The 27828-nt window shown below is 44.5% G+C and overlaps 1 protein-coding gene across 21 annotated transcripts in view; it reads left to right on the forward strand.

Moving 5' to 3' along the window:
* MICAL3 (microtubule associated monooxygenase, calponin and LIM domain containing 3) overlaps positions 1 to 27828 on the forward strand; it is a 1349174-nt gene that overhangs the window by 196917 nt on the left and 1124429 nt on the right. The window lies entirely within an intron of this gene.

The following is a 27828-nucleotide window of genomic DNA, read 5'->3' on the forward strand; positions in this document are numbered from 1 at the left end:
GCGAAATGCAAATCTGTCATTTTGCGCCTCCTTTTAGCATGAAGTGTGCCAGTGTGTCAATTTTTGACGGTACGCATTTTGCACAAAAAAAGTGGTCAAAAGACACCTCGAACAGACGCATGCGTACTGTTGTTCCCATATGTTTTTGGTACATTTTTATGCCTAATGTCATGATTGCAGTAATTTTTTTTTAGCGTGAATGACATGTAATCGTGTCACCTGAGGGTAATAGCATGATTTTGGAAATCTCGCCTAAATAATGTAACTTGACATTGCTGACATTAAGCCAGTGCAACTTAAATTTCGTCAAGCCTCTCCTTTCAACGAGTTTTTAGTGTGAACATTCACATGTAGAAGACGATCGAGACATATTGATGAAACGTAAAATGTCGACCTTGTGCATCTGTTGAGTTATTGCATAGAGTAGATAATACGAGCGGGAAATAGGGTAAATCAACCGACCTGTGATGATTAGTTTGTTTAGGCGGAAATGAAATTGAAACCAGCACAAATAATTTTTATGAAAAGAAAAACGAATAGGTGTTAAAGACTCTCTGCTAGTGCACTAACGATTTTCCTTTATATTTATATGTTGGTTGGTGAACCTAGGTGTAATGATGGAATACTCTTTTGTTCAGATGCAACTGTTATGTGATTTGCTTGACGTAAATGTGAAAACAAAGCTATAGAATTACTTCCACTTAGGGTGGTGCCAATTGCAAAGAGCACGTTAGCATCAGACATTTGCGCAGTGCGACTTACTGCACTGAATGACCATGGAGACACAATGTGACTGAGTAAGTAATAACACAATGAGACGTAGTACAGAGAGAATAGCAGAAGACCCAGCCTTGAGCCTATCCACCCTTGGGCATACATTAAGTCGGGGGCAAGAAAGGGAAGGCCATTAGCAGAGGCAAGAGGCTCTGTGATCGTGGTTGGCTTTCTGTACTTACCAGAAAGTGCCGTAGGTTTGTGGCCCGAGGTGGGACAGACACTTCAGTGACGGAAAGTTCTGGCAAACCGCATGGTGTCTGTTTGAATCAGGTGGATCTTCAGTAAGAACACGTGATAATTATCTAAAATGGGCTGCTCCAAAATAAGTCATCGCATTTAAAGTTGATGCAGTCGTGTAGCGCGCCATGCTGCCATCTCTCGCTACTGCTTCGTCAGCGGGGGTAATGTTATTGCTGTCTTACCAGCATATCAAGCAGACCTTGGTGAAGGCGGTGCAGCAAGGATCTTCGTGAGGTGGACTTCCAGATGTAAGGAGAGCAGGACTGCTATGCACGTTTGAGATTCACCACTCTACCCCCAAATGCCTCTGATTGATTCAGATGGTGTCCCAGGTGGACCCTTAAGGCAGCACTTGTTCATGAGAGTGTTAGTCTTGGCTGGTAGGAGTGAGGGTCTCTCTGCAGTCACTAGCAGCCTCCCAATTGCTGCCTCCTGGCCAAAGGGCTAACAGTGGCACCAGTGGGATTCTAATGGATGAAGATGTCAGGCCCTCTATACAGCGGCCAGGAGTGTGCCTCTGCAGGACTCTGGCCCGTCCAGTGTGATTTTTTGAGTAACGTTCTATTTCCTACTGCACTTCAAGTTACAAGGGGCCAGAGGTGCCCTGGCAAAGACTACAGCTGGCTTCTACTTCTTATATCTCAACTGTATAATTTATGTACTTATATCTTTGAGCTGCTGCAGTTGTCCCATACTGCACGTGGTGTTAAACTACATTTCAGCTTTGTGTTGAGATCTACTTAGAACCGGGGTCGCCAACCTTCTCTGTAGTCATAACTACTTCTGCTCAATGAAAGTCCTACCGAGCTACCAGCGAATTCTATCATTGTAAAGTATAAATCACATATGTTAACATTGCACTACGATCACCTTAAGCAGGATTATCGGTAGTGACCATTTCAGGCAAGGTTGCCAGCTGGAATGTCATGACATTTTTTTTTTAAATCAGTTAAAATGCCTTCACCTGGCCAATTAAGTAACAGCCACAGCATCACATGACAACTGACACAAAGAACAATACCACAGCATTAAGCATTCCCACCCCAGCGTGAATTATCATTCAAACATCACTTTAAATGGGATTTGGAATTGCAACATTTTGTCTTCAGCAGCATATCGGTTCTGAAAATGTACATGTTTCTCTCAAATACCACTTTCATTGTGGGCAAACAAACTCAATTTGAAAGGAGGCTGACATTTTCTGAAAGACTCCGTTTTTAACATCAGTTTTACTTTTTAAAACACACAGTTCCCAAGCATCAGCTTTTCATTTAGTACTTGCATGTACACACGTCTCACATGGACAGGTTCTTCTAAAGGCCCAGGTATTGTTACAGTTAAAGGCCATAAGTGCTTACTGTAACACAAAGGATGTCTCCATTGTACCAGGACCACTATTGTGCCAAAGCTGGACACCATAAGGCTCAGGATACCCACCACAAATCAGTTCTAGTCAATATTATGCCAGGGACGGCCACCATTATGTAGAGATGGCTAAAAGTAGATTTGTTGATCTCTTAATACGCAAGTGATGTCTGCCACAACTAGACCAAGAATACTCAAATTAGTAAAGGATGACTGTATGATCATGATGATCAGGATGATCATGTTTTTGCACCATGAACACCTTATGATGGGGTTAGGATATATTTTTGATGGTCCTTGACACCAGATACAGCATCCAGGAAGCAAATGTTAGGGAGAGACACAATGTATTTCTCTCTCTCTCTCTCTCTCTCTCACACACACACACACACACACACACACACACACACACACACACACACACACTCACTCTGCTCTCCCTCCACTCTCTCCCCTTCCACTCTCTCTCTCTCCCACTCTTTCCACGCTCTCCCTCAACTCTCTTCTCCTTGACCCCTCCCCCTGCCGACATATATATATTTTTTTTGCACAGCTGATAGAGACTGGGGGCACTTATCTGGGCATCCCTACTTCCCAGCCTCCCAAAGAGATCAGGGTTTCAAATGAGCAGGCAGTGGCAGGTCCAGGAGTTTGGAGGATTCGTCCGACTGGGGGGCCTCTGCAGTCTAGGCAGCAGAACAAGACGCTGTGATGCAGACAGTGCACCAAGAGCATATTCCTGTACAGTTTACCCTTTTTCCAAACCAATGCACTGAGAGAGGTTGACATTATTCACTCATAGGTGGTGAAGGTATGTAGGTGGTGTTCATACAAATTTGGGTGGCACAGTCCTGTGTCCAAAAAATCATGGGAAGATGCCTAAATCTTCCAAATCATCAGAGTCTTACAAAATAAGTTCTACAGAATACCCACGTAATACTGAAAGCCTAGGCCCCTTAACCTTTTAAGGGAGGAAAGTTCAGTTGTCGATCAAGAAGCGGAATCCTTTCTAAGCAAGAGGATTTTGGTACATATGTTGCTTCCACTCTTGGGGGGGGGGGGGGGGAGGATACATTTGGTCATCAGCCTTCCAGAGTTCGAGTGGTGAACCGCCATTTCACTTCCTCAGGGACATGCTGCTCACAAGTGACTGACTGTTCAGGCTAGATCTGGCTCTTTGGGATCTTTATGTTAAAGCCAACTATATAGGTACTAAAGAATAGTGTCCTTTGACTGATTATATACTTGGACGACACTCTGTTGAATATGGGCACTGTGTTGACGGTTCAGTACCTAAACAGACTGGTGGGCATCAGGTCCAGAGAGCTAGCAGAAATGGGCGCAAGGATTTTTACCACTTATGTATGTAAAATCATTCAGTCACAGCTAAATATCTACCAGGGAAGCAAAATCTGGTAGCAAATTGAAAATCTGGTTCCTGCCAGAACAGTTCTGCGTACTGACGAAGAGGTGGGTCCTTGCGAGGTGGACCTCTTTGCCTCATGGTTGAATCATCCATTTAGAGTTACTTCAGCTGGAGATGTGACCCGGTGTCAAAGCAGTAGATTCCTTCATTTCTGTCTAGGGAGGAGAATCAATTTTGTCTTCCTGTCTTTTAGTAATGTTCATAAGGCTGATGTCATGAGTGAAGCAATTACATCAGCCATTAGCTTGGTGATTTTATTTCGAAGAGCACAACTGGTTTCCAGTTCTTCTAGAACTTTCTAGGGATTGTCCTCTCCCCTCCTTCCCCCAATATTTTGACAGACACTTGGAGAAGACAGAAGGACTGGAGGGATATCTTTACTTGATGGCATGGGGGGGATTATTGGACGTGCTGGAAAGTTCTGTACCTTTGGTGCCAGGCTTCAATGTACATCAGTTGGGGCTGGTGCAGAAATGGAAGCTAAGCAGTACAGTTCTGATGGGAGAATGTGGTCATGCTAGTGTGCTTGACAATCTGAGTCACTTTTGGACAGAGTTGGTCATATCGTAAACTCCCTCTCTGAGCTGGCATAAAGGGGCAAGTCTTCATGTCAGTTAATGACTGGACTCACCTATTTCGGCAGGATATATGCTAATAAATGGGTTGCTGTTAGTCAAACAGTCTTTAGTGTGCAGAAGAAGGGGCATCTGCCTAGCCTTTCTAGGAGAGTCCAAATTCTCAAAACTGTGGGATGTTAACATAGCTTTGAACTTACTGGTGTCTTGGTGTGAGAAATCATTGTTTTTGAGGACAAAGCTCTCAGGAAGTGTGCTGCTTTTTGGTGGGATCAATATGTCCTAAACATGGCTGTGATTTCAGTGTTTCATGACTGAGCATGTATCCTGATGGTCTCTGGGCACGTCTTTGGCCCCTACCCTTTTTCATCTTGTTGGTGCCTTATGCCCTTTGGCACATGCATGCTCTCCTGTGGAGTCTTTCCCTTTAGTGGGCTCAGCACTGGGAGTGCCTTTTAGACTACAGCCATATTTCGACAAAGTGGCCTAGGACCTGCGATGTATGACTGATGCCCACCTGGCATCTGGCAAACCATTTGCTTTACCTATCCAGAGTTTACAGTGCTGATTTATACGGCCGGTGAAGAGGGGCAACCTGGATGAATTGGAGATATGAGGAGCCTTTGATCACTCATGGAGCAGAACCAACCTATTAACATTTTGGCATTGTGTGCCATTCAGTTGGCCCTCAAGCATCTTCTGCTTTCTATCCTGGGTGGTTCAGTCCAGGTCCTGGGGGACAATATGACCGCCATGTGGTAGTGCAGCTAGCAGGGAGGAGTTTGTGTCTTGCTTTCTGTCTAGATGCTATAGGTGTTTGTCACTAGTGGGTTCCCTCAACATAACAACAGACAAACTTAGCAAGCTGGCTTCTGCATCTTGATGTGGCACAGAAAATATTTGCTCTTCGGGGAATGCCATCATAGAGCTGCAAGCTACCTCCCAGGCCTCTTTCGTCCTTTCCACTTTTCCTTCTCTGCTGCATTATCGGGGATCTTGAGGAAAGGCAGGCAGGATCAAGTTAAGCTCGTTCTGATGGCCCCTGTCTCGGCTTTGAGGGTCTTGGAATTTAGTTCTTGAATATCTGCAATCCCCTCAGTTTTGACTGCCTCTTCTGGAGGATCTGCTGTCCAGACAAAAGGGCAGAGTTCTATATCTGAACTTTCACTGTGTGGTGATTGAGCAGAATCAACCCAGATGCTTTGATCACGTGGTGTATATTATTTTGTCTGCTCCCCGAGGATTCCCAAAGTCCTTTAATTCTGGACATGACCTGCTATGAGGCGATGCAGGTCGATCCTCTTCAGGTTAAATGTTTTGATGTGCTTCTCTTTGGAGCAGCATTTTGATGTGGCCACTGTAAAAAGCTACTTATTGGCCTTTTCACCCTGTCTGTTTGCCTGATCAGCCCTCTTCGTTCAACTCACCACTTGTGATGTTTTCTTTGACAGGGCTTTCTATTAAGTTTGCCACTTCCCGCTTATCTCACAGTAGGAGCTGCGTTTTGTGCTTATTTATCTTATGTGAACTCCCTTCTCCTGCACAGTTGGACTATAAAGACAGTGTTTCTCATTGCTACCACCTTTGCATGCTGCATTCTGTTTTCCAAATGTGGTATCCTCTTTTCATGTGAGGCAGACTATCTTGCTTTCTTTGTTTTTCTCTCCACCTCAACCCTCTAAGGAGGAGAGGTTACACTGGCTAATCTTAAGCAGGCCATTAGTTTCTACATACACCAGAATGAGGACTGTCTAGGGAAAGAACTGCTCTTTGTTGAAATGTGCACGTGTGAAGAAAGGAAAGGCAGTCAAAAGAGGGACTTTATCACAGTGGATACCCCTTTGCATCATACTGTGATAAGTTAACCTTTCGCAGGCCTTTGGGCTCATTGTACATGGCAAAAGCTCATACGTCCCAGGCTTGGGGTGTTCCTTGTCAAGCTGCCGCATAAGCTGCATTCCATACTCTCACCAGCCATTACTTTATTGATTCTCAGCTCTACTTTGAAGGATATTTTGCCGTTTCGAACATTTAGAACTGTATAGTGTAACGTTCACTCCTTGGGCCCACCTCTATGTGGAGAGGAATTATTGCTTTGTATCAAGTCACAAGGTGAGTAGTTTGCGATATAAATTATCCATCAGAAGAACATATTTCTTACCTTTGGTTAGACACTTTCTGTAAGATACCATATTTAACCGCAGGATACTGCCAGCCCTCTTCACCATTCTTTGGGGTTGACTTTTCATAAGTAATAAGGCTCCAACTTAGGCCTTGCAAACATCCAATATTCTCATGTTCATTCATCTATTTCTGAGGATGTAGAAAATGTTATTGAATAAGCTATCTCCGGGTTCTGCAAAGTCAGTCCTGGAGAGCTGGGTCCATGCCAGGTTTTTAGCATATCCACATTTAGCAAAATGTAGATTTCTGAAACATCTTTTTTTTTAAATGTAGATATGCTAAAAACCTGGCGTGGGCCTGGCTCTCCAGGACCGACTTTGCAGAACCCTGAGCTATCTGATAAACTTCTAGCTGTAGATTTCTGACCTTAAATTTTTCCCAGGAGTTAGACTGGATCTTGAAGATTTTTCATGAGCAGTACCCAGTGTGCTGATTGGTGGCACCATTTGGCTTTGTCGGCGGCGTCCATGCGGGAAATGATGTCCACGGCACCTATATAGGTGCTTCCCAGGCACGCCGATATCAGCTCTCTTCTTTCCATGCCAGCCACCACTGATCCAGAGAAGAGGTATCCCATCAGTCACATTTTGACTGAACTTTTTCTATGTATGTTTGACTTTGATGGTTTTCCTCCTGGTGTGGCAGGGATGTCCTCCAAGAAGGTCAACTTCAAGCCCTGCGGCTCCTCTTCACTGTCCGATGTCAGTGCTGGACCCGCATCTTATATACCTGTGGTGCGACTCAGTTATGTCCAGACTTCTTCGCCATGAATCCAAAGGCCTTAAGGGAGTGATCCCTCAAGCTCCTGTCAGCTAGTGTGACGTTTGAGGTCTCCGACAAGGGGAAGGTTCCAGGAGTGGTTGCAGACTCTGAGATCCTCTTTGCAATCAGTCATTGTATCACGTGGGTGCGTCCCGCCAAGTGGTCTTCAACTTCTCTGTCAGCTGACTAGATGGAGGCGCGTCAGCTGTTGAGGCCTAGCCCTGCGGTAGTGCCTGCGCCGGCTTCGCGCTGCCCCGAATTTCTAGGAGCTGGGAGCGACTCCCACCCAACTTAAGGAGTTCTATGAGGCCATGTGCCTCATTTGTGAGTGGGCTGACTCCTCCGGCATTCCTTCGCGCACTGTGGAGTTGGCAGGGGCACCTTCTGGTTTCATGCTGGTGGCTGTGCCCCAGGCAGACCATGAAGATCTTTTCCTGCATCTGGACTGGTGCTGGTCGTAACATCTTGACCTTCCCTGGCACCAGTCCCAATGCGCCAACCCCATTATGATCCCTGACTCAGAAACCGAGCCAGCCGGGATTGTCTGGAGCCAAACCTTCTAGACTGGAGCTTGAGCCCCATTCCACTGGGTTAGGGTTCAGGAACGAATGGGAGGGGTCACTGGCCGCTGAAGAATACCGGTGAAGATACCAACATGCACTATTGTGAGAATCCAGGTGAGATACTTCACTGGATACTAGTTTGCTTTCTCTCCCTATTGTGACTATGGAGGATGGAGCTTTGCTTTTAATGGTGATACAGATGGCAGCTGTGGTCCTTGACCTTCATTTGCCTTCAATGGCAGTCATGATTAATGTTTTAATGGAGGTGCTGCAACTGGGAGTTCCCCCATCGGAACCGCAACTCCTGTTTAACAAAGCCCAGACTAAGGCGGGGCAGCTGAACATTTTCCATGGGAAGCATCATTGTGACTGATTTGCATATGGTTTGTCCAAACTGGGGTGGCATGGTGGGCAAAAAAATGATAGATTGGGATGCAGCCCAAGTGATTGCTAGTGTCTGAGATTAATTTAAGCATTTCATCAATCAACTTGTTTTTTTATGTACCGTCATTGGCATCCAGTTGATGGCAGGATTTGCCATCACTTTCCCACTGGCAGTCCGTAACATCAGACAGGTGGGTTTTGTAGATCGTCTGAAGGGGCTGCTCCCTCCTTTTCACGACCGCCCCCCCCCCCCCCCCCATGTCACCATCTTATGACAGAAAAAAGAAAGATGATCCTCCATCAGCCTGCCAGGAAGTTACAGCCATAGAGAGGGTACTGAAGCCAGAAGTGGGTTGTGGTTGCTATTCCGATTACTTTCTGGTGCTTAAAAAGGACTAGTCTTTTGTCCTTTCCTAGACCTACAGCCCCTCCCCCCCCCCCCAAACTACTTCCTCAAGAAGTTCAAAATGATCAATTTAGCTCAGGTCCTGCCTGCCCTCGACCCAAGAGCCTGGATAGTAGCGCTGGTCTTTCAGATGTATATTTCCACATCTCTGTCCTGCCTGCTAGCAGGTGTTACCTGCAGTTCACAGTAGGCCACAAGCACTTTCAGTTTGCCGTGGTCCCTCTGGTGTTCACAGCAACCCTCTGGTGATCACCAAGGTGATGGCAGTGGTTACATCTAATCTGCGGATGACAACTGGCTGAAGGCGTGCTTGTCTCAGACTGTCGTTTCCCACCTCTAGACTACAAAGGAACTCCTGCATTTGCTGGGGTTCACTATAAACATGCCAAAGTCACACCTGACTCCCTCTCAGACGCTCCTTTTCATCGGAGCTGTGCTGCACACATTGCAGTTTCGGATTTATCCTCCTGAACAGGGAGTTCAGGTTACTCAGGCTATGATACAGAGGTTTCAGCCTCTATTCTGGATTTTGGTGAGACTGACTGTCTGGAAGTCTTGGCTCCTTGCATCCTGCTGGTAAAACATGTGCAATTGCATATGCAGGCTCTGCAGTGGGACCTGAAATTCCAGTGGGCACCGCATCAGGGGAATCTCTCCAACATGGTCCAGTTCTCTTAGGGAACTGCGAAAGACCCGCAGTGGTGGCTAACAAACCATTATTGGGTCAGCAGCAGACCCCTCTCCCTTCCCCAACCAATTCTCCCAATAGTGAAAGATGCGTCTCACCTGCGATGGGGTGGCCATCTGGGAGAGGTGGAGATCAGAGGACTCCGGACTCCATATCAAATCTGTTAGAGCTCCATGTGATCCGACTGGCATTGAAAGCCTTTGTACTCTCCTGAGGAGGCTATTGCGGGTTTTCACAGACAACACCACCGCCATGTGGTACTGCAACAAACAGGAGGATGGGATTGTGGATCCTTTGTCAAGATGCTCTGCGTCTCTGGACATTGCTGTAACACCAGGGCTTATCCCTGGTGGTTCAACACTTGGCAGGCTCTCTGAATGCCAGGGCAGACGAACTGAGCCGACAATGATCACGAATAGTCTCCATTTGGAGGTGATGCAAGGTCTCTTTTAGTAATGGGGAGAGCCTTGGTTGGATCTGTTTGCCACTGCTGATCCCGCAATGTCTACAGTTTTCGGTGCTGGAGTTTCCAAGGTGTCTCGCTCGGAGACGCTTTTTATCTTGAGTGGAGATCAGGCTTCCTGTACGCCTTTCCGCTCATACCACTTCTGCCCAGACTTCTCAAGAATGACGTGGCCCTATCATTCTTGTGGCTCCGAACTGGGCACAGAGTCTGGTATCTTGAGCTAATGAGCATGGCCATCGATCCTCCGATCAGACTTCGGGAGAAGCAGCAGGGTAGGGTTCACTACCTGAACCTGTCTAGTCTCTGACCTCTTACGTGGAGATGAGCATGGCAGCTTTTGCCCTACCTCTTGAAGTCTGTGATGTCAGCTTGGTAGCACTCCACTAAAATGGCATACACCTGGAAAAAATTGTGGCATGGTGCGCAGGAAAACAAGTTGGTCCCCTTTCTCTAGTTCTCCTTTACGGACTTTCTATTGCCTTTCAGGTCTGTGCCCTGGGCACTCTCAGGTTCTACCATTCTAACATCTCTTCTGTGGGTTGCCTAAACAGGCATCGCTGTTCAAGTCCCCTATTGTAAATAGCTTCCTAAAGACTCTTTTAAATCTGTTTTCCCCCTTCCCTATTTATCATGCCTTATTTGGACCTTAATCTTGTGCTAACATTCTTGATATGTGCTCCTATTCGAGCCTCTCTGTAATTGTCCCTTCAAGCTTCTTACAATCAAGACAGCCTTCTTCATGGTGATTGCATCTGCCCAAGGAGTGAGTGAGCTTCAGTCAATGTCATCTAAGCCTCCTTACCATCTATCTTGACAAAATGGTGCTTCGCACAAAAGCTGCCTTTCTTCTTAAAGTGGTCCCTCCATTTCATGTAGGCCAATTCATCACCCTGACTAGTTTTTCCTCCGCATCCCTCTAAAGAGGAGGAGCGACTCCACTGTTTGGATCCAAAAAGAGCATTGTTCTACCTTGATCTAACAAAAGTTCTGGGTGGACAGTTAACTCTTTGTGGAGTATGGTTGGGCAAAGAAAGGACCGGCCATGCAGCAGCGGACCATCTCCAAATGGTTCATACTTTGTATTAAGAACTGCTACACTTTGGCCAAAAAGCAACCCCCCCCGAGGGCTTGCGTACTTATTCCACCAGAGCCAAAGCTGCGACCACTTCTGTGCACGGGGAATTCCATGCCTGGATATCCGACAGACAGCAACATGGGCTTCTTTGCACACGTTCACAAGGCACTATTACCTGGACAGTCAGGTCCGTCAGGGTGGGTACTTTTTTCATTTGGTCCTGCTGGACTTTCTTGTTTGAAATTGGTCCGCAGACCCACCCCTGGGGATGGTATTGATTTGGTATCTATTCTAAGGTAAGGAATCTGCCTCTTGAAATTTCTGTCAGATGGACAAGTTACTTGCCTTCTGTAATGCCTTATCTGGTAGAGACTATACCTAGCCACAGATTCCTTGCTAACCCAGCCATCTTCCCTGCTGTGTGAACAGATTTCTAGGGACAAGGCTATTTCCCTTTTTGGGCCCTAGTTTTTCAACACCAGTGGTCAGTGTTCTTCATGGCTCTCCCCTTCTGGTGTGGAAAGTTGTGTATGGTGATGCCTATATAGGTGATGTGGATGTCATTTCTGGCGTGTATGACGCAGACAACACACGCGGAGCCAAACAATGCCACCTACTGGCGCACAAGGGTTATTGCTCACAAAAAAATCTTCTGGATCCAGTCTGACATCTGGGGAAATTCTAAGGTAAGAAATCTGCAGCTACATAGTCTCTATCAGATAAGGTATTACAGAAGGTAAGTAACTTGTCTGTCGGTACTCAGTTGTGGGGCTTGTATGCAACTCTGTGTCACAATATCCAGAGGTGGGATGTGGTTGTGACTAAGGCTGATGTTGGCATCTGCTGGCATTCATGATCTATTGTAAACACTTTTCCGGATCCAGCTTAGTTCCTGGGTAGATTCATAAGTTGAGGAAAATGCAGTTAGGTTAAGCACCAGAAAGCATGTTTAATTCCCCTGGTGAATCAGTTTGCTGGATTGACAACTTGGCTCTGCAATTGGACACTCTTAACCTGGATAATTTCCACTTTCTCTGCATTTAGTTTATGTGCAGGGTCCAATTACCCTTTTCAAGGTAGTGTTTCTCCCAAGGCTGTTTCCTTAATTAAAGTCCTTAAAAAAATTCTCAAGGTGCCCTTTTGTACAACTTAATTCTCTGTCCGCTGAGGGTCGTGTGCTTGGAGAATCAAAGGCCAAATACTGTTAGTTGAAATTAAATGGTTGTCTGAGAATAGGAACTCTGCAGGTTTACTGTTCTGCATCATATCATAGTGTAATAAATGACTGACATGTTGACCCCATTCTTGACTGCAACCCATGTTCAACTATGGTCTTTGTCTAGTGCAAGCCCTTTCCATATTTTCTTCTCCGGGCAGACACTGATGTCTTTAACTACTCCTTAAGTCACGTAGCCTGGCTTCTGGACCTAGAGTGAGGCACTAAAGTTGATCAGGTGTTCAGGAGGCCGGCAAACAAGAAGCCTCTTAGCAGTTGATACTGTCTTCCCAAGGAGGTTTATGAAAGTGAATTTACTGTCGGACTGTAGGAATGTTCTAATGATGCCCACAAAGATGACCATCTCTGCATGCAAGTGGCCTTTTTCAATTATTTGTATAGGTTTCTATACACCACAGTTTAACTGTGGCGGAGGAGATATGAAAGCTTGCCCTCTGCATGTGATGCCTTACTGAGCTCACTTTAAATGTGCCTTTTGGAGTTTGTCAAAGTGAGTTAATTAACCTACCCTGGTTAGATCAGAGCACAGTTGTAAGGAAAAACTTTTCTCACCCTTGGTAGCTATGGCACAAACCGGTAATTTCCTGGAGAAAGCAGACGCAGCACAGTAAAAATTCGAAACCATTTTACCAAACTAGTGAAAATTAGGAGCAAAAAGATTCAAAATGCTTAATATCGGAAAAGAGGATTGGAAATGTAAGTTTTATGGCAAAATGGTCAGACATGCCATTGTTGCAGTGGAAATCTAAAGATCATGTTCACTATGGACGCATTACCTAAATGACGACCAGAGCCTACTATTGCACTAGAAGTAAAAACAAAGAAACTGTTCTCCTTTATAGAGGCAATGGGCAACCCGAAATATTCCATACTGGAACACTGCAATGTTTGCAGTCTTCCTGATGCTTTTTTGGGTGACTCCAGCTTTACCTCGGAGGAAGAGAAAGTCCTATCTGACCCTGCTTCCTGCTACAACCAAGAGTCCTGAATGATTCTTAAGGGTGCAGTAGTTTCCTCTAGGGTCACTGCTTCACCACTCAGGCCTTGAGGTGCTGAGGCATCCAGACAACAGACCTCCCCAGCCAGGGCTATCTGAGGGTACAGTCCCAAAGAGGTGGGGCGCAGCTGGGCTTTTGGCAGAGCTGGGGCCCTTCTGCCTTTTATGTCCCTGTAGCAGGATCAGGGCAACCACTTGACCCTCAAAGACACTTGACCCTCAGAGATAGTTTCCAGTCTCTTGAGTGTCTGCAGGAATCTGGAGTTTAGTCTTCTTTGCCCAGCAGTCAGGCACAATCTTCATTACTTCCAGATGTTGCTTCCCAGGCTCAAGGAAGTTCTGAGGAAGTGATGGTGAGTCTTATCCTGTGCACTAACCTGTGATTAGATAATTCCCTATACTCAATCCTACCTATTTTCTTGCAGTATCCTTGCCTTTTGTTCACCATCTCCTATTTTCGTTTACTGAAACCCTGTCCTACAGCCCTAAAACACATGGCTCCTACCATCCCTCTAACTGGAGGGCCTCTGGTATTCCTATTAGCCATTGCTGAATAATGAGGTGGCCTCCCCCTGTTGGGGCTATTACTGTTATCTTTTCTGTTAGGGATGGAACAAAAAAGTGTAGACTGGCTCTGGGAATAAATAGTTACATTTACTTGCAGCCACTTTTGGTATCTCCAGAGTCAGACGAACCGTGAAGCCTGCTTGTCAGTTGCTCCTGACCCTCTCTCAGATGGCTAATCCATGCTGAGTGGCCACTAGTAGTCAATATTTCTACCTTCCTGGGGCCAAAGGCAAAGGCATTCTTCTGCTGGAGCAGGGTTGTTAGCCGTCACTAAGGATGTGTATGAGGCTGCCGAAATAGGGTTGAAAAGCCAAACTAGTTCTAAACTGGCTTTTTCTCAGGCAACACACAATATACTTTCTTAGAATTACTTTTCCACCAAAGGCTGATTGTACCTTTTTAGAGCGGGACCAATGTTGTTTCGCCTCCGAATAATTAAAGCATTCCACATCTTTTTGTTTTTCACAGTTTGACCAAAGCATGGTACAGTCTGTTCTGAGATAACCTGCTGTGACCCTTGATATGAGCAAAATGTGACCTCCTGTGTAACTTTTTGGGTTGTTCCACTGCTACTAATATTCATTGCCAGTGTACCAAAAATCAGACTAGGAAATCGGTTCCCTTTGCATCAGCACTTACTGTTGTAATCGTGTGTGTTCTTCAGAGGTGTATATTATCTTTTTCCACTCCTGTACCTCTTTTCATTCAGTTTTCTTCCATCTTAGTTGGTGAATTGAATGCCCCTGCCCACCAATAATTGGAATAACAGTTCATTCTGATGTCACTCCTAGATCAGTAGACCAGTCTTGATACCACCATGAGCGCAGATGCTGGATGGTTTCAGGATAGATGGGTCAAATCAAAACTTCTGCCTGACTCTAGCACCCAGGTGCACCGTACCTAATACATTTTTTATTGGATGAAATTCAATCTGCTTCACTACTCTAGAATGGCTCAAATCAGTACTGTTACAATGTCGAGCTACTGATGGTATGCCTGCTGGACGAGTTTTATTCTTCATTACTGACTTATGTGCATTCTCTGGTAACTTGATCAACTTTTGTCTCGAGAATGGTCTTTGACAAATACTTTTTATTCTACAGAGAATCCAGAGTGCGTTGATAAGACCTCGTGAAGAGGGAGTAGATGTTGTACATGGAGTCCTACGTTGACATGACAGACAACTTTAAATTCTAAATGCTTCCTCTAAATCACGTGTATGTATCCATAGCAAAGTCCATGCCTAACCAGGATGTAAAGACTGTTCCTTAGATTCAGATCTTTTATAGTCACTCTGTCCAATTGCTGGCTGTTGTGAGATGCCAATGCTGCACTCAAGACAGAGAAATCTTGAGAGTAGGCATCTCGCACTCTGGTGTTTCGCCCCATTAGAATCTAGTACTGAAACATCCCTCACTCAGAAATGCTGAATCTAAGGAGAGTGAGCAAAATCCTGAAGGCGTTGTCTGGGACTTTTCCTATGAACGCTATTGCCTCTGTTTGCTACTGTTTATTTAACTGATCTTCACTGATTTCTGCAGTCCAAATGTTCTGTGCCTGTTACCTTCGCAGTTGCAGTCCTGGAAGGACCACATAGCCTCCTGATTGTGTGGTTCACCCTAGATGTGGAATGAGGGCACTTAAGCTAACATAATGGTGGCCTGAGATCACAGAGCTCTAGATCATACTGTTGCAACTTAAAAAGAACTGTGCCCTTTGGTATGTCACAGTGTGTGTATTGTTAATGTTAGCCTCGAGACCACGGGTGACGTACACTTAATCAAGTTAATTTACATTAACTTAAACACAGCCACTATTCGCTCGAGTATGTCCCTTGTGTGCATTGAACTGATTGAGCGAATATGCCTTCCTTTGTTGATAGTGAGAAAAGTGAGCTCCTAGGAAATGAGCAAAACTAATACATTTGCCCCACTGCTGGCAATATGGACATTTTGCTGTCAACTTTTACTGCCTCTTGCAATACAGCAAACCAATGAGCATGGTCCGCACAGCGTTTGCTTTCTGCAGGCTGCCCTGAGCTGGCGCCTTGCTGAGCCATACAAGATTATGCAGGTAAAAGAGAATCTTTTGCCAGGGTAGGTCAGGATTATAAGGCCTGGCTAGGTTTCCTAATGCAGCGCCGTAACTTTATTAAAGCAGGCGCAAGTAAAAGCTGTTGCAGGTATAAGATTGCCATCAAGTTAGGGCCCGCAGTAGCTTATTGGTGGGCCTGAGTCTGGCCAAGGTAGTTTGCAATTTACTAGTAGTGATGCCAGTACGATTAGAGTGCCTGAAAAGTAAACCACGAAATGTGTGTAGGGTATGAATAACTACATGGCGGAAGGGTACAGTGTTGCAAAACTGCCAGCACAGTGTCGAAATCAGTGACTGAGTGGACAGTGGAGAACTGCTGGTTGTTTGTTGAGGGTGGTGGACAGAGGAGCCCTGAATTATACCAGAAGTTGCCAATGAATTTGCTGCCTGCATCCGTTCGTAATTTCCCATAATCATTCTCCTTCCATAGCCACGATCCTTACCAATCCCCCCTCATTTTTCATTTCTGAATCACTTTTCGCTAGTTTTCCTTTAGAAGTGTGTTCTCTGCCATCACTCCGTTCCACTCCCTGGGAGTTTTGTCTTTGTGCTCGAGGCATTGGGCGTGGAATGTGAGGTAACACTCCGCCGCCGATTCACTTTTGGTGGAGATTACCAGTGGGAAGCACTGTTATAAGGAATTAACACTTAGTGTTTGTACTTCTGCCGTTGTTGTGCAGCTGCGATCCTAGGATTTTCAAAACCTTTTCTTGGCTAGTTTTATCCTAGAGCCAGTAATCTGTTTATGGGAAATCTGCACTTGAAAGAGGGCTCGAAGCATTTGGACCTGTTTTGCAATCTAACGCCCGTGCAATGCGTCTGGATTCAGTGTCCTCCAATTCATGACCCGTCTCATAGCGCGGCTCGCTATTAGATTATAATTTTCCCTGCCCTTGATGGATTTACTTCCACCATCCCTGCAAGGGTTTACGAGATTTTCTTCCATACGTGACCCTGTTGTGCATTTTGTTATACTGTTACGTTCCCAGTGTCATGATCTGTTTGGTTGATTGTCCCATCTCGCACCTTCACACTCCAAAAAGCCGAAACATGTTTTAATGAGAATCATCCCCTTAACCCTCCTGTTGCGGTGACACTCCATATACGAACTGTTTTGGCATTTCATTGCCCAAAATGTTCACAGTCGCAATGGCAAATAGAACCATTTTTCTCTCTGCTTGTAGTTTTCTTTGTGCAAGCCTGTCGATTGCTTGTCCCTCTGGTTCATCCTCCTCTGACCATTTTTAAAAAAACTTAAGTTAACTGTACTTAAGTCGGTTCTTCGGTTTTACATGCAGTTACGTTTTGCAAGGAGCTCCGAAAGCACTGGCTGACTTATAAATAAACTCGCACAGAATTATAAACAAAATCGTGCATTAGAAACTTGTTTTGTTTAGAAATTCTTTGGATTGAGGAATCTGTTGGATTGCGATTCTGGGCCAATTTCTCCCCCATCAGCATGTCCGGTTAAATCTGGGCATAGAAGTTCTGCATGCATCTATCCCTGCGATGTCATGCTGTATGTTAACATTTAAAAGCATGATATTGGTGCTGATCTTGGTTCGGATGTATGTTCAGGTGGGGAGTTGAATTCAATGCTTTGCTTCGTGTCACGTTTCTTCTAGGTCACGGTTGTTGTGGTCTGTCCGCACCTCATCTCCGTGCCAGGTTTCCGTTTTGTGGACAGGCTTCTTTCCTTTCTTTGTTCAGACAGTGACTGTATTGCATTCTGTTGTCGGCTCATCACTTGCATATTCCAAGTTTTTTGGTGCTACGCCAGCACGTGCGGCTGTTGCTGAGACTTGTAGGGCAGAGGGTGTAACCTTGTAGCTTGTGTGTGGAAGTTGCAGAGGCTTGTCCCACAGGGGTTGTTCGCTTGTGTTTGGTATAGAGGCCTTCTTTCGTAACTGGTACATCTTATTGTAATTGCATTTTAACTATCACTGGTGAGTTGCACTAGTGTGTGTGTGTGTGTGTGCTGTTTTGCCCGTATTTAGGATTTCTATGCCTTGTCTTCTGAGAGACAGGGTCATGTACTATTGTGGCCTGTGTTTGTGGAAAGTTGCTTAAACTTACTTAGTTACTTGCTGCTGTTGTGTTTGTGTAGGTCCTGTTATTACATGAAGAATTGTCTCCATTTTAGGATGGGCCTTGACAGTTTATATAATGCGGGAAGTGTATGCGTAACCTACGTATTCCATGTAATGTATGACCCTGTAAAATCTGTGTAATATAAGCGTCTCCGAGAAAGGACAGTTTATCAAACCATAAGGGTCTTTTGTGTCATCGTTGCTTAGTAAATTTGCATAGAATATGTGTTTCTTGCTGTCGGAACTCTATTTAAGATTAGGCATCTAATCGGATCCCATGCCAAGCAAGGACTGGGTGGGTGTCCCACCAAACAGGGAGAACGATGACTGAGTCAAGAGAAAGAAAGGAATTCTAGCTCTTAATAAATGAATTCAAGAGCATTTTTACAGTAATAGTGAGTCTTACAAAAACTCTACACAACTGTTAGTAATGTCAGTGTTTGTAGCACTGATCAAGTACAATATTACTCCACTCCGTCTTGGAGGAAATCTTAAACAATGCTATACACCGCACATATTTGTACTTTCGCAGTTGTCAGAGTATCAAGTGTACTAGCTTTCGACCGTAACACAATGTAAACAGCCTCCACAACGACTACATTTCAAGCATAGCGAATATGCTGTGCATTTAATATATTCGATGCCATCATTCTTTGATACTGAATGGTTTAGTCCCTCGATGTTGTCCCGTTGAGACGGGGGAAGCCTCTCGTTGCTGTAAGCAAACATTGTTCGGCTTCCTTGGGGAATCTTTACCTAATGGTCGAATGTACTCGTTAGTGGGGTCTGTGTGCAATTGGATACATTGTCTTGTAACCTCAAGTTATCTCCTCTGCTTTTGGCTAGGGCTTCGCTATACATGAGAGCACCTACGTATATCACCTGCGGAAAAGGGAGTGGTTTAAATAACCTCATACTGAAAGTATTACTAATCCTCTTTTAACCCATCCCCTTTGAACTACCACTGCAAACTGCACATCCACACTCTGAGAAGAGATAACGTTCTGGCAAGTGTGCAGGGGGACAAAGTAAGCTCCTATACTTCATTGACTGTTTTCATTTGCGGTATTTCCCATGCCAGGAACAACTTCAGTTATTTCATCTGCATTTAGCTCTTGGATGGCCAGGGTTTTTGGTCTGCCCATGAGAAGATGTGGTGATAGCTGGTCTAGAAGTGCTCTCAGTTTAGCAATGCCAGTTCTCGACCTTCTCATTGCTAAGCATGATCAGAGTTAGGGACGCCAGCCTTTTCTAGCTTAATTTTAATGTCTAATTTCCAGTAGGGTGATCCGTGCCAATTTGCATCATTCCCTGCCTAATTTGGGAGATCGGGTACAGTAAGCATAGATTCTATGTGAGCTCAGACAATATTGTGTGGTTGAGGTTTTAGTTCTCTGCTTTAGATTAAAACAATGTTATTTTTCACGATGAGACGCTCAGAAACGCTTTGAAGTTTTGCTTGTCCAGTTATATTTTTACTCGATCACCTCGAACTAAAGTGCTGTTTGTCTTTCAAATTAATGGTCTGCTTTTTTGTACCCTCTAAAGTGGGTCCCCTAGGCAATGGGTCTACAAAAAAGAAAATGTTTTAGGCTATACTTTTGTAGAAGCCTTTTGATACTTGAGAATATAGATCCCTTTTTCTTTCTTTTTTTTTTTTTAATAGCTTCACTGTCAGTGAGTAACAACCTAACACTACAGGCCTTGTCTGATTCCATGTGGTGAGTTAGAAAAATGTGTAGATTAGAAATTGCTAAAGTAAATTCACATGGTTCTAGATGGCTCACTTGTATGTCACTGGCCAGGGAAGCTTGCACAGTTCCGTGGCAGCAGGCCAGGGAAGCTTGACCTGTTCTGTGAATATGATCTCTGGTTCTTGGATGCAAAAAAAACATCTAGGTAAATGCGGCCATGCACATCCTTGTTGGTCCCCAGTGGTGGGCTGGGCACGCAGCCTGGCCTTTGGCTGTGCATAGTGGGGATGAGGGGGGGGGGTAGAGGGGGAGAGGTGTTGGGTGCAAGACCTGGCCGTATCTTGATTTGTGGATACAGCAGTGACCAGTGAAGCTTGCATGAGTAGGCAACTTGTTGTGGATCACAAGATCTCATTCTGATGGACACTTATAACCGCAGATTCTCCCCACCTTTAGAATATCTCGAGGCACCAGACTGGATCTGGAAGATTTGTCAGCATAGCCCATGCACTCCATTATGTGGTGTTGTGGCTCCATGTCAACTCCACTATGCCCCGGAAGTGACTGGCAGAGCCGCATAAAAGTGCCACCCAAGCTCGCTTTTAGGTACTTTTTTCTGTGTCTTTTTACACAGATCGGGGGCTACCTCCTAACTTTTCTCCATTTTTTTCTGACATTTATTCTTCAGTATGCAAGGGACCAAGTCTCCTAAAAATACTTGGATTAAGCCCTTTAGGGGCTGTCACAAGCAGATGCATGTGGCAGATCCCCACGAGGTATGTCTCTGGTGTTTTGGGCCAGAACTCTGTTGTGCAAAGTGTGCCCTTAGGCACCTGTAGATGATGTGGGATTGCGAACGTGAGATGTAAGCCTCTGAACACAGTGGAAATTGTGGAATTTGGTTGAGAGGGTGGACGCATTCTTGCTGTCAGGGCAGATCTTGAAACAATTCATTGTAGTCCAAGTTGTTGAGTAAGTCAAAGTCCAGAAGAAGCATAAGAAGTCCAAACAGGCCTCCCCACTCTCAATTTGAGAAGTCATGTTGATGTCAAAGTGCCTTTTGATCTTTCCCAGTCCTTTTCTGAGGAGGCAATTCTGCAGGCGTTCCCAATGCACCCCAAATGTCCGGGGCCATTGGTGACATCCCAACAGATTGAGGTGTTATAAGAAGCTATGTTTTGAATCCTTGGTACTCTGCCAGCTCCCTCTGGTGTGTCTTAAGGCCCCGAGGATCCATGGAGGGCTCCATGTTGTTACTGCTAGCGGGTCCACCCTCTGAGCAGTCTGTGCTTCTTGAACCTGCTTCAGGTTCGGCATTGACTCAGCCGACTCCACATCTGGCGCCACAATTAATGCTGGTTATGGTTGTTCTGGAAGAGGACACCAATCCTTTTGTCCTATCTGACTCTGAACCAAACCCTTCCTGACCTTCACCAAGGGTGTCCTGGTATAGTTCCAATGCACTTGAGGGAGCGAGGAGGAGGAAGAGGTGGGGGATGAGGGGCTCTTTCCCCTGGCGTGCACCACCTGGCGGGAACTTTAACCACCAGTAAAAAAAAATGATTCAGCAGCACCTAACTGATCACGAATGGCATTTATACTGGATGTGGTGCAGGGTACCCTCTAGCAATGGGGAGAACCCTGACTCATCTCTTCGCCACTGCTGAGAATGTGCATTGTCAACACTTGCCTATTGCAGCACCCAACAAGGCTGTCTCTTGGAGACACATTCCAGCTAGAATAAAGCATGGTCTTTCCCTTTGTAGTCTCTGCCCCAAGTTCTAAAGATCAGGAACAGCTGTCCCCAAGGTCATCCTAGTGGGTCCAGAGTAAGCCAAGAGACTGTGCAACGTGCAACTCCTAGGCATGATGATCACTCCTGATCAGGCTGGTGCTTTGGAACGATCTTCTGATGCAGAGCAGGGCATTGCACCTAGGCCTGGACAATCTATATATCCATGTATGGAGATTTAGTGGCAGTAGTTGACTGCATTCGATCTTCCTCCTGAAGTAATTGTTATACTTGCTACCAGGTGTCCTTGTAGAAAGTCTATTAATGATGGACGCTGGGACAAGTTTGTGGCTTAGTGTGGTACCCTTAATACAGACCCATAGCAGATCGGACTGTTGTATCCTATTTGTTTTATCTTTGCCCCAGCAAGGACTTAAGAATGGTTAAAGATTATCAGTTGGCCCTTTTGGCCTTCTTGCATTTACCAGACCAACCAACCATCCTTGTTTAAATCAGCTGTTGTGTTGTGATTTCACAAAGATATAATCCATGTTTCCGCTAAGCCCTTCTTAATGCCACAACTTGGCCATCGTTGTGTTGTAACTTAGTTTACGTTCACCCGTTTCAAGTTGCTGCTCACCTGTCCTCTGAGTCTCCTGACCCTGAATACTGTTTCTCATTGTTATAACCTCAGCTCATCGCATGAATAAGCTTCAAACTCTTGTCAGTCCAGCCGCTCTACATCACTTTTTTCTTGGACAACCTGTTGCGGAGGACTAGAGCAGCGGTTCTATCAATGGTTGTGGCACTTTTCATGTAAGATAGTCCATCACACTTCTGAAGTTCTTTGTTCCACCTTACCCTGCAAAAGAGGAGAGGCTCCATTGTTCAGACCCTGAAGAGTGCTGTTTTCACATCAGTTATACCAGAGACCATCTGATGAATGATCAGCTCTTTGTGTACTTCAATAGGACAAAGAAAGGCAATTCAGTGCAGAGGAATTTGTCCCCTTCGGAAAGGGGCTGGAAACCTGGCTTTTCAAATAAAGCACCTGCAGCAAGTATCTGGATACCTACTCGGCTGACAAGCTGCACTATACAAATGCTACCTGATTGTGCAGTACCTAAAAAAGATAATTTGGGATCTTATTAACTTTCCCTACAACTCATCCATTAAGCAGAAAGCGGATGGGTTAGTGAGGAATCGGCATATAGAATATCCACCAGAAAGATCATTATCGTAGGTAAATAACTTTTTCTTCTGATGAATACTTTTACCTGTAGATTCCTCCCCTGTAGAACAGATTTCATAGTAACACCCTGCCCAGGAGGAGGGTTGATGGATGGCTAGACGAGGCAAAGTGTCTGCCCATGCGCATCTTGGGCTTCAGGCATAACAGATTTCTTCAGTAGGTACATCCCTGAGCAGAGCAGAAGTGGGAGCCTTAGCCCTGGCGGAATGGGCCTTGATGCCTTCTGGTGCATCGTTCATGGTTAAGGCAAAGCAGGTCTTAATGCAAAAATGATCCAGTGTGAGAGTCCTCTTATCTCTGCCTTTCATTTTTTGCCACCACAATCCCTGACAAAGAGCTAGTCAACAAGTCGAAAGTCTTTGGTGTGGCCCAGATAGCAGTTAACCTCTTCCCCCACCCCTCCCTAGCATCCAACCAATGAAATAGTTACTCCACTTTAGTAGGATTGCGGGTAGTGGAGGAAAGAACGTTGAAGGGTGATGAATTGACCGTGATGGAAAGGGGTATAGTTAGTGGTAATCCACATTTCACTTTTATTTATTTGCTAAGTATAATTGTCATAACTTAAAATACACTTTAAACTTTAATTATTCAGTTGCACAGATATGCATAAAGGTATGTTTGTATTTTGAAATGAGGGTTAAGACACCATTTTAAAAACAAATAAATTAAAAACATATTTTTTGGGGGTGGGAGAGCAACTTTACTCCACTGCCATTTTCATAATTTAAGTAACATTTTAGATTTTTTATTTTAATGTTTATATAGTTTGGTATCACTTTTTTAGGGTCGAGCCTGAGAGTGCATGTGTCTTGTATGCAACACTCTGTGTTCAGTAAAGGCCTTGGAGCAAGCCTGTCGCTCACCATTTGTTGGTTTGCGTGGCACTCTTCTTTACAGCCTTGTAATATGGCAAGGCATGTCTGGCATCATTTCAGTTCCTCTGTGTGGAGCAGGGATCAAGCACTAATTGATTTCAACTTAATTAGTGCCCGTCCGCTGTGCCCAACGTGATTGAAGTACTATTTTATTCTAACTTCTGGTGCCTCGCAAACAGAAGGCTTGTTACTGGCAAAAACTAGCCCAACTGGACAAACAAAATTGCACAGTTTTATTTTTTTAAGCCAACTTTCTTTCATTTTGTTAAGTTATCTTTCTCAGTTTCCACTCGTGTTTTTGTTTTTGCTTGTGGGCGCTGTTGTCAAAAGATGACCATTAACTTGTTTGAAATATGCAAAACCTATTGCATTGCAAATGCTTGTTAAAATTGTGTCTGTGTCTGTTTCGTAGATATACAATGGAGTCAGAGTTTCCATAGGAAGTTTTTTTTTTTTTTTTTTTTGTTTTGCAATACATTTGGCGCCATTTTATGAATCTTCACTAAATTTTCCAAAAACATTTAGCCACCTCTGGTCATTCCTGGAAAGTTTCAGAGTGATTCATCAAGCCGGGGTCGGAGAAAAAAAGGGGTGGGGATCCCAAAACACTTTTAGACAGTTAGACGGTGTTACAGCCAAAACGGGTGAACAGAATTACCCAACATTTAGCAGAAAGCTAGATATATTAAAGATTGATCCTGCAAGATTCTCATTTGATGCAAATTCAGAAATTGGCGCCATCTGATTGGCCATAACCTGAACAAAATATTGCAACCAACTTGACAGGACACTGGCACTATGCTGCAAGTACTGAAAATGGAAAAAAATAGACTAGAGGCCGGATAGGGGAATCTTGTTGAACCGTCTTGCCCCTGTATGGCCGAAAACAGAAAAATAAATGTTTTGGGGCCTTTTTTCGATCCCACAGGATCCACCACTAAGCTCCTCTGACACTGTCTATTCCTGTGGGACCAAAAAAGAACCTTTGAAAATTAGTTAAAACTGAGGTTGAAGGATCTGTTTCAGGATGGCTGAAGGTCTATGTGCGGCACGGGGTTGGGCATGGGGCCTGGCTGTGCGCAGCGTCCCGCCCTGCTCCCTCACAGCAAGGGGTTGTCCTCCATGTATCATAACTCTTTTACATTAAATAAACCATTGAATTGCCTGGAAAAAAGCAAAGGATAAAGTTGAGTTATACTTGTGTAAAGATTTTAAGTTCAACCTTTAACTTCAGAAATTCACTTGTACCAAAATCAATGGAAAAAAAGCACTACTGTTTAAAAACCAAACGACCTGGGAAATTCACCAGTTGTATGTAACTGACATAGGTATAACTTGCACTACTGTGATGCTCTGATACACTCATAGTACAGCACTGGTGAGGCTTGAAATGTATTTTTCAAAAATACAAAATCATTAAATCTCATAATTTGTAATATTTGTGAAGAAGCCTGTTTTAATAATTTCTGAATTAAAAGTTTCAGAATATTTTAAATGAATTGCATTGTTTTATTGTTACATTAATATTAACTAATTTATTTTCAGTTAACTGTAAATTTCTCAACATATTTATATGTATATAAAAACAGATGCAAATAAATCGTATTTATATGATTTACCTGTGATGTAGAGGGCTCCGGATGTAAAGGTAGGTAGCCTGTGCTGTAATGGCTCCTGATGTACTTACTGCGATGGAATGACTTCTCATATAAACCTGTGAGGTATAGGTAGCACGTTTCCAGTGGGCTTTCTCATCCCACCTGAGGAAGCAGATTGGGATTTTACCCTGCAATCTGTTCCCTGGGGACATAGACTTTGGGGCCTTTAAATGTCTGGGAATTGCAAGACAGATTGGCCCCACCCCGTTTTAAAAAATATATAAATATAAACTACTCTCTCTACGGATTTTCATTCCCCCCAGCGAGAGCCGAAAAACTGTTGAGTGCCGGTGGTTGACAGCAAGACTCAATGCCAGGGTGGACGAGCTCCTTATTTTTTATCCTATATTTTTAAATCCATTCTGATGGACCTTTCGTCTCCCTAGGGACAAAGGTAGAATACCCATACCCCTGCACCCTTATATTGCCCTCCCCATGGTGGCAGGAATACTCATAATGGCCTGGGTGAAGGGGACATGCTATTGCTTTTGTCCGGGGTGGCCCTTTTCCATTCTGCAAGCCATCCTGATGGCTAATGGATGGATCCGTGTGTTGGATCAGCCCTGCTGCAGCAATCCTGTAAAAGGGATCCACAAGAAAGAGGTACATTGCCTATTTTCTGGTTGAGATATGCCCCGAGCACTGACAACAGAGAAAGCAGCTGCAGCCTAAATGCTCTGCTTGCCATGTTCAACCTCTGTAATGTTAACTCGCATGCTGCACATCAGAGTCAAAAAATCGAATTAAAAATACACACACCTGCGCCTGTAAAATGAGCTCTTCCCATGCAGCTCAAGATTGTGAGAAAACATGAAATCCAAAAATCCAACAGAAAAACTTTGTTGCGAGCACTAAAATTACTTTGGTACCCGGCTTCTCCCTCTTAATTCTAAAGGAACCCTGAAAGCAGCTCTGAGAGAATGGCGGCTGGGACTGTCACTGATTTGCCAGTGGTTTGGAGCACGACTATGATCTTCAAGGAGGCTGGACCCAGGGAGAAACTGCTTTAATGAAAATAGCTGATCCAAAGAACCGCAGCAGATAAAACTAGGACGGCGGCATCAAGACAACAGCAAAGCGTCTGCTGCCCTCTGCCCACTTGTTAAATGCTGCTCCCTAGAGGTAACTATGGGGACATCAGCCCAGCTCTGGAGCACATACACGGGGCAGAAAGCCTGGACCTATCACCTTAAGCTCCGTGCCATGTGGAGGAGAGCCCCCCAGCATCTGCTGCACCTGTGGCGCTTGGGTCACTAGCGTCGGACTGCAGCGCACCGCCTCCCTTGAGGCTGATGGCAAGCCTCCGTATCCCCCGGATAGCTGGGTCAGTGGCTCAAAGGGTGCTTAAGCCAGGTCAAGTAATTGCCACGTTCTCCCGTGCTTTCACCCACTTCTGAATTGCTGCTGCCCCCCCACTTGTCTTTTGTTGTTCTCAGAGAAACATCATTTTCATGCATAAATTAATTTTATTGTTGTAAATTTACCTGCCAGCTGTGTGTCTGCGGAATTAAAAGAAAGCAAGGCGCCTCGTCTGGCTGAGGAAGTGGATACTGATGTACACCGCAATGTTTCATGATGACCGGGAAGTGGTTTTTGTGGGTTCATTGTATTTTTGCACTTCGATTTGTTCCTGTATTTACATGACCTAAACTACGAGTTTAACATGAGCCCTCGAGTGTGTTGTGGAGGAAGTAGTGCTGGTGGCCTTGTTAGAAACGGGATTGTAAAATACCATCGGCGCTCAGAGCGCTTCCCTTCCCAAATCCTGTGGGGCGACCTTGAAAAACAGGCATCTTCCAGGGTCTCTTAGTTTGTGCAATTTCTCTAGTTCTCGCTTGCAGATGAAGGTCCCTGGAGAGGCCCCAAACCTACCCGCAGAGGGAAGGCAGTTCTGTGGTTTGTGTGATAATTCCTGCTCTTCAGCCAACAAACTTCATAGCTAGTCGGTCTTTTTCACTAAATTGGATGTAAATTGACTTCGTGGAATTTGAATGGAATTTGTATTACATACAGTAGAATACAGATATTTTACAACATTCCTGCGCTCTAATATGTCATTTACATTTTAACAAAACTCTGAAGGTGATTATTGGCGAGTTTGCCCTATTAAATAAAAGAAGGGGAGCAGAGGTATCTCTGTCGAGTGGCACTCTAAATAATCTCAATCTGGACCGGAAGATCCGAGTGGTTGAATTATATGACCGCAAAATCTGGCAATTGTGAATTTGGCCACTGCGAATTAAGTGAAAAGATGTACTAAAATGAATAAGTGAAAATATATTGAAATTAAATCTTTGAGACAAAGGTGTCTTCAGGTTTACCTCAATTAGGCCATAAACCGTCAGAAAAAAATAAGTTTGATATTGGGGAAACACTCTAAACGTACCTTTGCTAGATGAGAAGTATAAAGTGAAGAATTCTCTCAATTCTTTGAAAAGGTTATACAGATTAAATTACCTAAATATAAATTCAATGCTCTGAGTTATTTTATATTTATACAAGGCCACTGTTTTCACTTTCTAGAGATTTAATTTCCTGTTTATTGGTGATATGAACATAAATAATTGTATTTGAAAATAGAGCTTAAAACTAGACCTCATTACCGAGTGCTTGTCACATTGCTGAAAAGTACATGCATGTATGTTGTACACCAGCTGCACTTCTCATGTTTTTTGTATTATTATTTTTTGTTGTAGCTTCTTTGGTCCGTGATGTATT

The sequence above is a fragment of the Pleurodeles waltl genome, chromosome 4_1, assembly GCF_031143425.1.
Source record: "Pleurodeles waltl isolate 20211129_DDA chromosome 4_1, aPleWal1.hap1.20221129, whole genome shotgun sequence".
Taxonomy (NCBI): Eukaryota; Metazoa; Chordata; class Amphibia; order Caudata; family Salamandridae; genus Pleurodeles; species Pleurodeles waltl.